At 53.6% G+C, this 10,668-nt stretch overlaps 1 long non-coding RNA gene across 1 annotated transcript in view; it reads left to right on the forward strand.

Moving 5' to 3' along the window:
* The first annotated feature begins 8,425 nt into the window (after positions 1-8,425).
* The window catches only part of LOC142907601 (uncharacterized), a 5,665-nt gene continuing 3,422 nt past the window's right edge, over positions 8,426-10,668 (forward strand). The window contains exon 1 of the long non-coding RNA XR_012931115.1: positions 8,426-10,668. This exon is cut by the window's right edge and continues 11 nt beyond it. This is a non-coding gene — a long non-coding RNA (uncharacterized LOC142907601).

The following is a 10,668-nucleotide window of genomic DNA, read 5'->3' on the forward strand; positions in this document are numbered from 1 at the left end:
AGTCGAACTCTGGTGAGCCGACCCTCCCCCCCCCCGGTCGAACTGAGGTTTCAATGCTCAGGATCCTCTTTTTATGCCCAAAAATCCCTTCACTCGGATTCTGCCCACAAGGCGGGGTTTCTTTCGATTTTTGCTGTGTCAGGATTTGTCCGTATGTATCTGCGTCCGTGTGTGTGTCCGTACGTATGTCAGTGTGTGTCCTTGTGTGGATCACCCACGGTATATTCCGTTGTCATACTCCTATCATAAAACCCACAAGTAAAACAATCAAATGTTATAAATTGTCTCGAAGGCGCCTCTCTGTCTGAGTGCACAACCTGGAGGGAGGGGCGATATTCCCTCCGACTTTCACCGACGCACAAAGAAATGGTTAAAAAGTTTTAAGTTAACATTTCATTTCATCAGAGTTCCACAGTTATGATTCTGTATTAATCCAAGGTCTGGGTCAGCTTCCCGTTGTGGTGTTTGACTCGTGTTTCCCCGAGCGTATACACACTCCTACCCCGCGCTGCGGGGATACAAAGACGACCGGGATCTTCCTTTCTCTCCGACCCTGGGTTTAACATCGCCCTTTGCTTATGTTGCAGTTTTGCTGTGCGCTTGCATTTCTTTTCCTCTCTACTCTTACTTTAACCCGGCTTATTATTTGTGTATGGGTGGATTAGAGCATTCATGTTGACTTAGGAAAACCTGATTGTTAGGCTTCGGGTCAAGTCGTATAGAAATGATTAAAATATGTAAATACATTTCATATTAACAGACGGGTGATGGTTACATTGACGTAGCTTGTGGCAGGGTTAAATTGAAGTGGGTTTGAAGAACAATAACTTTAGCCTACCCTGTCGTTAAATTCCGACTTTAAGTTACTTTAATAGTAATGCAGAACCAATTAGCTTTTTTGACTTAACTAGATCTAGGCTAACGCAACCTCCCAGTGGCCCTGGCTTTGTGTTTACGTCAGCCCCTTGCAATCCGCTGCGCTCTGCTCTCTATCTGCTCCCTCTGACCCTGGGAGGGCTCTGAACGTAAAAATCGTGTTAGTGGGTCAAGGTAAATATGACCTCCACATGCCATGCTGAGGCCTGGTTTGGTGTTTTTATTCATTATTAAATTAAAAGAAACAATAGAAATATGTATCTATATGTATTGAAAAAATACTTGTTAATATTAATATGGAAAGGGGGACATATACAACACCCTTCAGCAACGCCCCTCCTAGTGACGTGCAGTGCGAGGCCACTCCCCCGGAAGCTGCCTCCCACCCCTCCTCTTTGGGCGAACCCCACCTCCACCCCCAGCTTCTACTTCCACTTCCGGTCGGGGCAAATGACGGCGATGGCGGGAAAAATCTGAACCCTGTCTGGGCCTCCTCGAGGTCGACTCAGCCTGAAGATGCCGACACGTGGCTTTGTGTGAGGTGAGTCTGTGGGTGTCTGTGTGTGTCTGTGTGTGATGAGTCTGTGGGTCTCTGTGGTGAGTGTGTGGGTCTGTGTGTTGAATCTGTGGGTCTCTGTGTGGTGAGTGTGTGGGTCTCTGTATGGTGAGTCTGAGTCTCTGTGGGTGTCCACACGATGATGATGATGTTATCAGCCACTTGGTTGAGCTTCTTTCGTTTGTAATAGCCAGCGCTACGTAGCTCCTTACCTGGTAAAATGTATATTGTTCAGTTTAGTATTTGGGTCTCTGTATCTTTGTGGGTCTCTGTGTGTCTCTCTGGGTGTCTGTGGGTCTCTGTGGGTCTCTATGGGTCTCTATGCATATCTATGGATCTGTGTGTCTCTATGGGTCTCTATGTATTTCTATGGGTCTTTGTCTTTACGTTTCTCTGTGTATTTATATGGGTCTCTGCATCTTTGTGGTTCTCTGTGTGTCTCCCACATCCCCCCACCAGGAACCCACCATCCGCACCACGAACTCACAACACGGATCCACACACTCACTACGCACCCACATCCTCACCACGGACCCACACACTCACCACGAACCCACAACACGGACTCACACACTCACCACGCACCCACATCCTCACCACGGACCCACACACTCTCCACAATCCCACAACAAGGACCCACACACTTACCACGAACCCACAACACGGACCCACACACTCACCAGGAACCCACAAAACTCACCTCGTCAATAGTTTTGCTCGGATAGCTTCAGCAGAAGTTATTCGAAAGGCGACGATGATGAAGCTGAAGCAGCTGAAGTTTAAGAAGCTGCCGTCTCCTTCATGCCCGTCTCGTACTCTGAGGAAGCACGTGGTGATTGCGATGTCACCGGTGCTGTCACAGTGCGAGGGATGTTACCACGCCCCCTTCAGCCACGCCCCTCCGAGTGACGTGAGAGTGCGAGGCCACGCCTCCGGAAGCCGCCTCCCGCCCCACCTCTTTGGGTGCCACCCACCTCCACCCCCATCTACTTCCGCTTCCGGTCGGGGCGAATGGCGGCGATGGCGGGAACCCTGTCTGGGCCTCCTCGAGGTTGGCTCAGCCTGAAGATGTCGACACGGGGCTTTGTGTGAGGTGAGTCTGTGGGTGTCTGTGTGAGTCAGTGGGTCTCTGTGTGAGGTGAGTCTGTGTGTCTCTGTGTGTGTCTGTGTGTGGTGAGTCTGTGGGTCTCTGTTTCTGTCTGTGTGAGGTGAGTCTGTGGGTCTCTGTGTGTGTCTGTGTGAGGTGAGTCTGTGGGTCTCTGTGTGAGGTGAGTCTGTGTGTCTGTGTGAGGTGAGTCTGTGGGTCTCTGTGTGTGTCTATGTGAGGTGAGTCTGTGGGTCTCTGTGTGTGGTGAGTCTGTGTGTGTCTGTGTGAGGTGAGTCTGTGGGTGTCTGTGTTAGGTGAGTCTGTGGGTGTCTGTGTGAGGTGAGTTTGTGGGTCTCTGTGTGTGGTTAGTCTATGGGTCTCTGTGTGTGTCTGTTGTTGGTGAGTCTGTGGGTCTGTGTGTGGCGAGTCTGTGGGTCTCTGTGTGTGTCTGTTGTTGGTGAGTCTGTGGGTCTCTGTGGGTGTCTGTGCATGGTGAGTCTCTGTGTGTCTTTGTGAGGTGAGTCTGTGGGTCTGTGTGTGGTGAGTTTGTGGGTCTCTGTGTGTGTCTGTGTGTGGTGAGTTTGTGGGTCTCTGTTTGAGGTGAGTTTGTGGGTGTCTGTGTGAGGTGAGTCTGTGGGTCTCTGTTTGTGTCTGTGTGAGGTGAGTTTGTGGGTGTCTATGTGTGGTGAGTCTGTGGGTCTCTGTGTGAGGTGAGTCTATGGGTCTCTGTGTGAGTCTGTGTGTGGTGAGTCTGGGTGTCTGTGTGTATCTGTGCGAGGTGAATTTGTGGGTCTCTGTGTGTGGTTAGTCTGTGGGTCTCTGTGTGTGTCTGTGTGAGGTGAGTCTGTGGGTGTCTGTGTGAGATGAGTCTGTGGGTCTCTGTGTGTTGTGAGTCTGTGTGTGTCTGTGTGAGGTGAGTTTGTGGGTGTCTGTGTAAGGTGAGTTTATGGGTCTCTGTGTGTGTCTGTTGGTGGTGAGTCTGTGGGTCTCTGTGGGTGTCGGTGCATGGTGAGTCTGTGTGTGTCTTTGTGAGGTGAGTCTGTGGGTCTGTGTGTGGTGAGTTTGTGGGTCTTTGTGTGTGGTGAGTCTGTGGTTCTCTGTGTGTGTCTGTGTGTGGTGAGTCTGTGGGTCTCTGTTTCAGGTGAGTTTGTGGGTGTCTGTGTGAGGTGAGTCTGTGGGTCTCTGTTTGTGTCTGTGTGAGGTGAGTTTGTGGGTGTCTATGTGTGGTGAGTCTGTGGGTCTCTGTGTGAGGTGAGTCTGTGGGTCTCTGTGTGAGTCTGTGTGTGGTGAGTCTGTGTGTATCTGTGTGAGGTGAGTCTGTGGGTCTCTGTGTGTGGTGATTCTGTTGTGGTGAGTCTGTGGGTCTCTGTGTGTGTCTCTCTGGGTGTCTGTGGGTCTCTATGGGTCTCTATGTATATCTATGGATCTGTGTGTCTCTATGGGTCTGTATGTATTTCTATGGGTCTTTGTTCTTACGATTCTCTGTGTATTTATATGGGTCTCTATGCATCTTTGTGGTTCTCTGTGTGTCTCCCACATCCCCCACCAGGAACCCACCATCCGCACCACGAACCCACAACATGGACCCACACACTCACCAGGAACCCACAAAACTCACCTCGTCAATAGTTTCGCTCGGATAGCTTAAAGCAGAAGTTGTTCGAAAGGCGACGATGATGAAGCTAAAGCAGCTGAAGTTTAAGAAGCTGCTGTCTCCTTCACGCCCGTCTCGTACGCTGAGGAAGCACGTGGTGATTGCGACATCACCGGTGCTGTCACAGTGCGAGGGACGTTACCACGTACCCTGCAGCCACGCCACTCCGAGTGAAGTGCCAGTGCGAGATCACGCCCCCAGAAGCCGCCTCACGCCCCGCCTCTTTGGGCGCCCCCCACCTCCACCCCCAGCTTCTACTTCCGCTTCCGGTCGGGGCGAATGGCGGTGATGGCATGAAAAATCTGAACCCTCTCTGGGCCTCCTCGAGGTCGGCTCAGCCTGAAGATGCCGACACGGGGCTTTTTGTGAGGTGAGTCTGTGGGTGTCTGTGTGAGTCTGTGGGTCTCTGTGGTGAGTGTGTGGGTCTGTGTGTTGAGTCTGTGGGTCTCTGTGTGGTGAGTGTGTGGGTCTCTGTATGGTGAGTCTGAGTCTCTGTGGGTGTCCATACATTTCCACACGATGATGATGATGATGATGTTATCAGCCACTTGGTTGAGCTTCTATCGTTTGTAATAGCCAGCGCTACATAGCTCCTTACCTGGTAAAATGTATATCGTTCAGTTTAGTATTTGGGTTTCTGTATCTTTGTGGGTCTCTGTGTGTGTCTCTCTGGGTGTCTGTGGGTCTCTGTGGGTCTCTGTGGGTCTCTATGGGTCTCTATGGGTCTATATGCATATCTATGGATCTGTGTGTCTCTATGGGTCTCTATGTATTTCTATGGGTCTTTGTCTTTACGATTCTCTGTGTATTTATATGGGTCTCTATGCATCTTTGTGGTTCTCTGTGTGTCTCCCACATCCCCCCACCAGGAACCCACCATCCGCACCACGAACTCACAACACGGACCCACACACTCACCACGCACCCACATCCTCACCATGGACCCACACACTCACCACGAACCCACAACACGGACCCACACACTCACCACGCACCCACATCCTTACCACGGACCGACACACTCTCCACAATCCCACAACAAGGACCCACACACTTACCACGAACCCACAACATGGACCCACACACTCACCAGGAAGCCACAAAACTCACCTCGTCAATAGTTTCGCTCGGATAGCTTCAGCAGAAGTTGTTCGAAAGGTGACGATGATGAAGCTGAAGCAGCTGAAGTTTAAGAAGCTGCCGTCTCCTTCATGCCCGTCTCGTACTCTGAGGAAGCACGTGGTGATTGCGACGTCACCGGTGCTGTCACAGTGCGAGGGACGTTGCCACGCCCCCTTCAGCCACGCCCCTCCGAATGACGTGAGAGTGCGAGGCCACGCCCCCGGAAGCCGCCTCCCGCCCCTCCTCTTTCGGCGACCCCCACCTCCACCCCCAGCTTCTACTTCCGCTTCCGGTCCGGGCGAATGGCGGCGATGGCGGGAAAATCTGAACCCTGTCTGGGCCACCTCGAGGTCGGCTCTGTGTGAGGTGAGTCTGTGGGTCTCTGTGTGTCTGTGTGAGGTGAGCCTGTGGGTCTCTGTGTGAGGTCAGTCTGCATGTGTCTGTGTGAGCTGAGTCTGTGGGTCTCTGTGTGAAGTGAGTCTGTGTATGTCTGTGTGAGGTGAGTCTGTGGGTGTCTGTGTGAGGTGGGTCTGTGGGTGTCTGTGTGAGGTGAGTTTCTGGGTCTCTGTGTGTGGTGAGTCTGTGGGTCTGTGTGTGTCGAGTCTGTGGGTCTCTGTGTGTCTGTGTGTGGTGAGTCTGTGGGTCTCTGTGGGTGTCTGTGTGAGGTGAGTCTGTGGGTCTGTGTGTGGTGAGTGTCCGGCAAAACAACCCCCTACCTCCTCGCGGTGCCGGACGGGCAACTCTGTCGTGGACAGCGCTGTGGGGGGAGATCCAATTTTGATTGGCTCCTCCCCTCATGGCATATGTGTCCACCACAGGGGCTAAACGGGGGCTCTGGACGGGTGCGAGGGGCTGGTAACCCCTCCACCTTCAATTAATTACCACGAAACTACGAATTAAACTGAAATATGTAACAACTAAGCTTGTGCCGGAGGCCCCGGGGGGCCAGGCGTCTATGACGTCTCCTGGCCAAACCCCAATTGGCGGAGCCAGGAGATTGAATACCTACCCTCGGGGCTACTCCAGAAACAACGAAAAGCCACTACGGTTGGCCACGTGGAATGTTCGAACGCTCACTGCAGAGGAGAGGCTGCCACTCCTCTGTCGGGAGCTGGACCGGTACCGCCTGGATCTATGCGGCATTCAGGAGGTCCGGTGGACCGGCTCTGGCTCCTGCCACCATGAGGGGTGGACAGTCCTCTACTCGGGGCAGCAGACTACCAAACAACAGGGTGTGGGTCTTCTTTTGAACAAAAGAATGAAGGGGGCGTGGGAGCGTGGCGGTGAGGTGTGGGAAGCTGTAAGCCCCAGGCTACTTTGGGCTCGCCTTCCCATCAACCGGAGGCGAGGAATGGTGGTCGTGGTTACTTATGCCCCCACCGAAGATGAACATCCGTGGAGGGATGCAGGCAAAGCCGATGAGTCAGATGCCTTCTATGACCTCCTGTCACAGGTGCTGGCTAAAGTGGCCCCTCGGGATAGAGTCATCATGTTGGGTGACTTCAATGCCCGAGTTGGTCATGATACTGGCACCTGGTCTGGAGTGATTGGAGGGCATGGGCCAGATCAGCTCAATAACAACGGTAGGAGGCTGCTAGATTTTTGTGCAGCCCATGGGCTTGTAATTACCAACACGCTGTTCCGGCATCGGCGCATCCACACAACATCATGGATGCATGCCGGGTCCAAGCAAGAACATCTGCTGGACTACATAGTGACGGACCAGCGAATGCGAGCCCATGTCCTTGACACCAGGACCTACCGTGGAGCTGATCTGCCCTCTGACCATCGACTAGTCATCTGTAAGATGCGCCTGCCATTCTTCCACTCCGGTGGTGGGTGTACACCCAGGACCCCATTCCAACCTAAAGTGGCCTGGTCTCAGTTATCTGATGAAAGTTGCAAGCGAGAATTTCATCATCGCTTGCGGCTGGGATTGGCATCGTCCCCGACTCCTCCTGATGTCGAGGGTAAATGGGCGAGGTTTAGGACTGTGACTCATGCAGCTGCAATGGCTGCTTTGGGTACGCGGTCCAGACCTCCCCAGACACCCTGGATGACAGAGGAGTTGTTCAGGATGGTTGAGAAAAAGCGACAGGCCCACTGTCATCGGCTACAGAATCCCACGTCAGAGAATGAGGAGGCTTACCGCAGCCTTCGCTCGGAGGTTCGGAGAGCCGTGAGGCGCTGCAAGGATGGGTGGTGGTCGCGGGTTGCTGAGGAGATGGAGTCTGCCTCAGTGGCCCGTGATCACAAATCTCTATTTAACTCCATCAAAAAAGTAACCTGCAGCGCCACACCTATTACCATCATTAGGGGAAAAAACGGTGATCCAATTTCCGACCCCCAGGAACAGGTTCGCAGATTTGCTGAGCATTTCTGTGAGGTCCTGGGGGAGGGAAAATCCCTCAGCCAGGAAAACATCGTGGCACAAAGTGAGGATGACCCTGCTGAGGCTGCGGTGCCTCAAATATTGGATGAAGTCACCCCCTGTGAGTGGCTGGCTGAGGTGCCATCTGCTGAGGAAGTATTGAAGGCGATCCGGAGTCTGAGACCAGGAAAGGCAGCGGGCAGAGATGATCTCCCAAGCGAAATGCTGAGGGAGGGTGGCGTTTGTGCACAGACTGCCCTATATGACATCATAACAACAGTCTGGACCACTGGACGGGTTCCGCAGGATTGGAAGGATGCCCTGGTGGTCCCCCTTTTTAAGAAGGGGGACCGCACAGACTGTAACAACTACAGGGGCATCTCACTCCTCAGTGTGCCGGGAAAGGTCCTGGCAAGGATTATTCAGCATCGCCTTGCCAGGCACGCTGAGGAGAGGCTTGCGGAGCCCCAATGCGGTTTCAGGAAAGGGCGGTCCTGCACAGATGCCATATTTTATGTCCGTCTGCTACAGCAGAGGTGTAGGGAATTCCAACAAGACCTACATCTCTGCTTTATTGACCTGGTCAAGGCCTATGATACCATCAGTAGGCCTGGGCTCTGGGTCGTTCTTCGTGCTTTTGGAGTACCTGACCCTCTACTCACGATCATTAAGGACCTTCATGATGGTGAGCGGGCCCGGGTAAAACTACGTGGCCGGGAGTCAGAGCCATTCCCTGTACACCTTGGGGTGCGACAGGGATGTCCTTTGGCTCCCACATTATTTAACATCTATTTTGACCACGTAGTTCGTGAAGCCTTCAATAGCTGTACCGGGGGAATCTCCATATGGTACAGATATAATGGGAGGCTAATCGATGCCCGGGTGCGGTCAAGGGATGGCTCCCTATTGCTCAACCACGTTATGTATGCTGATGACTTGGTAATAGCTGCTCAGTCAGAGGAGGATTTGGAGACGCTGCTGCTGAGACTGGAGCATGCCACTAAGAGGTGGGGCCTTACCATCAGCCCCACCAAAACTAAGCACCTGCCTGGGTATTTTGTACCATCGGACACTCCACCCCCACAACTCCCAATCGGTGATGGGGCAGTTGTGGAGAGAGTGGAGAGTTTCCCATACCTGGGCAGTGTGCTTATGACTGGCTCCAGTTTAACAGCAGAGGTCTCACTCCGAATCAGTCGAGCGGCAATATCTTTTCATCGGTTGCGTAACGCTGTGTGGAAGCTACCTGGTCTGTCGCTCCGCACTAAGCTTCAGGTCTTCTCGGCCACGGTCATTCCCTCCCTTCTCTATGCTTGCGAAACGTGGACCCCCCTAATGGAACATCTTCGCCGGTTAGAAACATTTAGGCTGGCCTGCCTACGATCCATCCTGGGTTTAACCAGACTGGATTGTGTGAGGAGCTCACAAATCCTTGAAAGATCTGGGCAGGGTCCCATCGGTGAGCTCCTCCGGCAGGCAAGGCTGCGATGGCTGGGTCATGTAGCCCGCATGCCCAGCCACCGCATGCCGAAACAGCTTTTGTTTGGCCGGATTGAAGGGGCTAAGCGGGCGCGGCACGGGCTAGAGAAGAGATGGAGTGATGTGGTACAGGAGGACGTGGAGCTGAGTGGACTTGCCGATGACTGGTACCAGCGGTGTCAAGATCGGCCTCTGTGGAGGAGGCTCGTGAAGGATGCTACTGGGCAGTTGGAGGCAGTCGCCCTCCAACAACAACGGAGGGCGGAGGAGCGACGCTCACAACAGCGAGCGGAGCGCCGGGTGGCTAAAGCACAGCAGGTTGGCACAGTAGGGGGCACAGGTGGTGCATCAGCCAGTCATCTCAGTCAGTCGACCCGTGGCACCTGGGTCTGCCCCGTGACCTCCTGCCAGCGGGCGTTCGACACTTCACGTGGCCTCAGGGTGCACATAGCCTGGCACAAGCGTCGTGGTGACGTCACCGCCACTTAGTGGCGAATGGCGGTTGTTGTTGTTGGTGAGTCTGTGGGTCTCTGTGTGTGTCTGTGTGTGGTGAGTTTGTGGGTGTCTGTGTGTGATGAGTCTGTGGGTCTCTGCGTGAGGTGAGTCTGTGGGTCTCTGTGTCTGTGTGAGGTGAGTTTGTGGGTATCTGTGTGTGGTGAGTCTGTGGGTCTCTGTGGTGAGTGTGTGGGTCTGTGTGTTGAGTCTGTGGGACTCTGTGTGGTGAGTGTGTGGGTCTCTGTATGGTGAGTCTGAGGCTCTGGGTGTCTATACATTTCCACACGATGATGATGATAATGTTATCAGCCAATTGCTTGAGCTGCTATCGTTTGTCATAGCCAGCGCTACATAGCTCCTTACCTGGTAAAATGTATATCGTTGGGTCTCTATGTATCTTTGTGGGTCTCTGTGTTTGTCTCTCTGGGTGTCTGTGGGTCTCTGTGGGTCTCTATGGGTCTCTATGTATTTCTATGGGTCTTTGTCTTTACGATTCGCTGTGTATTTATATGGGTCTCTATGCATCTTTGTGGTTCTCTGTGTGTCTCCCACATCCCCCCACCAGGAACCCACCATCCGCACCACGAACGCACAACACGGACCCACACACTCACCACGCACCCACAAAACTCACCTCGTCAATAGTTTCGCTCGGATAGCTTCAGCAGAAGTTTTTTGAAAGGCGACGATGATGAAGCTGAAGCAGCTGAAGTTTAAGAAGCTGCCGTCTCTTTCAAGCCCGTCTCATACTCTGAGGAAGCACGTGGTGATTGTGACGTCACCGGTGCTGTCACAGTGCGAGGGACGTTACCACGTACCCTGCAGCCACGCCCCTCCGAGTGACGTGCCAGTGCGAGACCACGCCCCCGGAAGCCGCCTCCCGCCCCGCCTCTTTGGGCGCCCCCCACCTCCACCCCTAGCTTCTACTTCCGCTTCCGGTCGGGGCGAATGGCGGCGATGGCGGGAAAAATCTGAACCCTGTCTGGGCCTCCTCGAGGTCGGCTCAGCCTGAAGATGCCGACACAGGG

Source organism: Petromyzon marinus, chromosome 80 (assembly GCF_048934315.1).
Source record: "Petromyzon marinus isolate PM22_M1 ecotype Great Lakes invasive population chromosome 80, UKy_Petmar_22M1.pri1.0, whole genome shotgun sequence".
In the NCBI taxonomy this organism is placed as follows: Eukaryota; Metazoa; Chordata; class Hyperoartia; order Petromyzontiformes; family Petromyzontidae; genus Petromyzon; species Petromyzon marinus.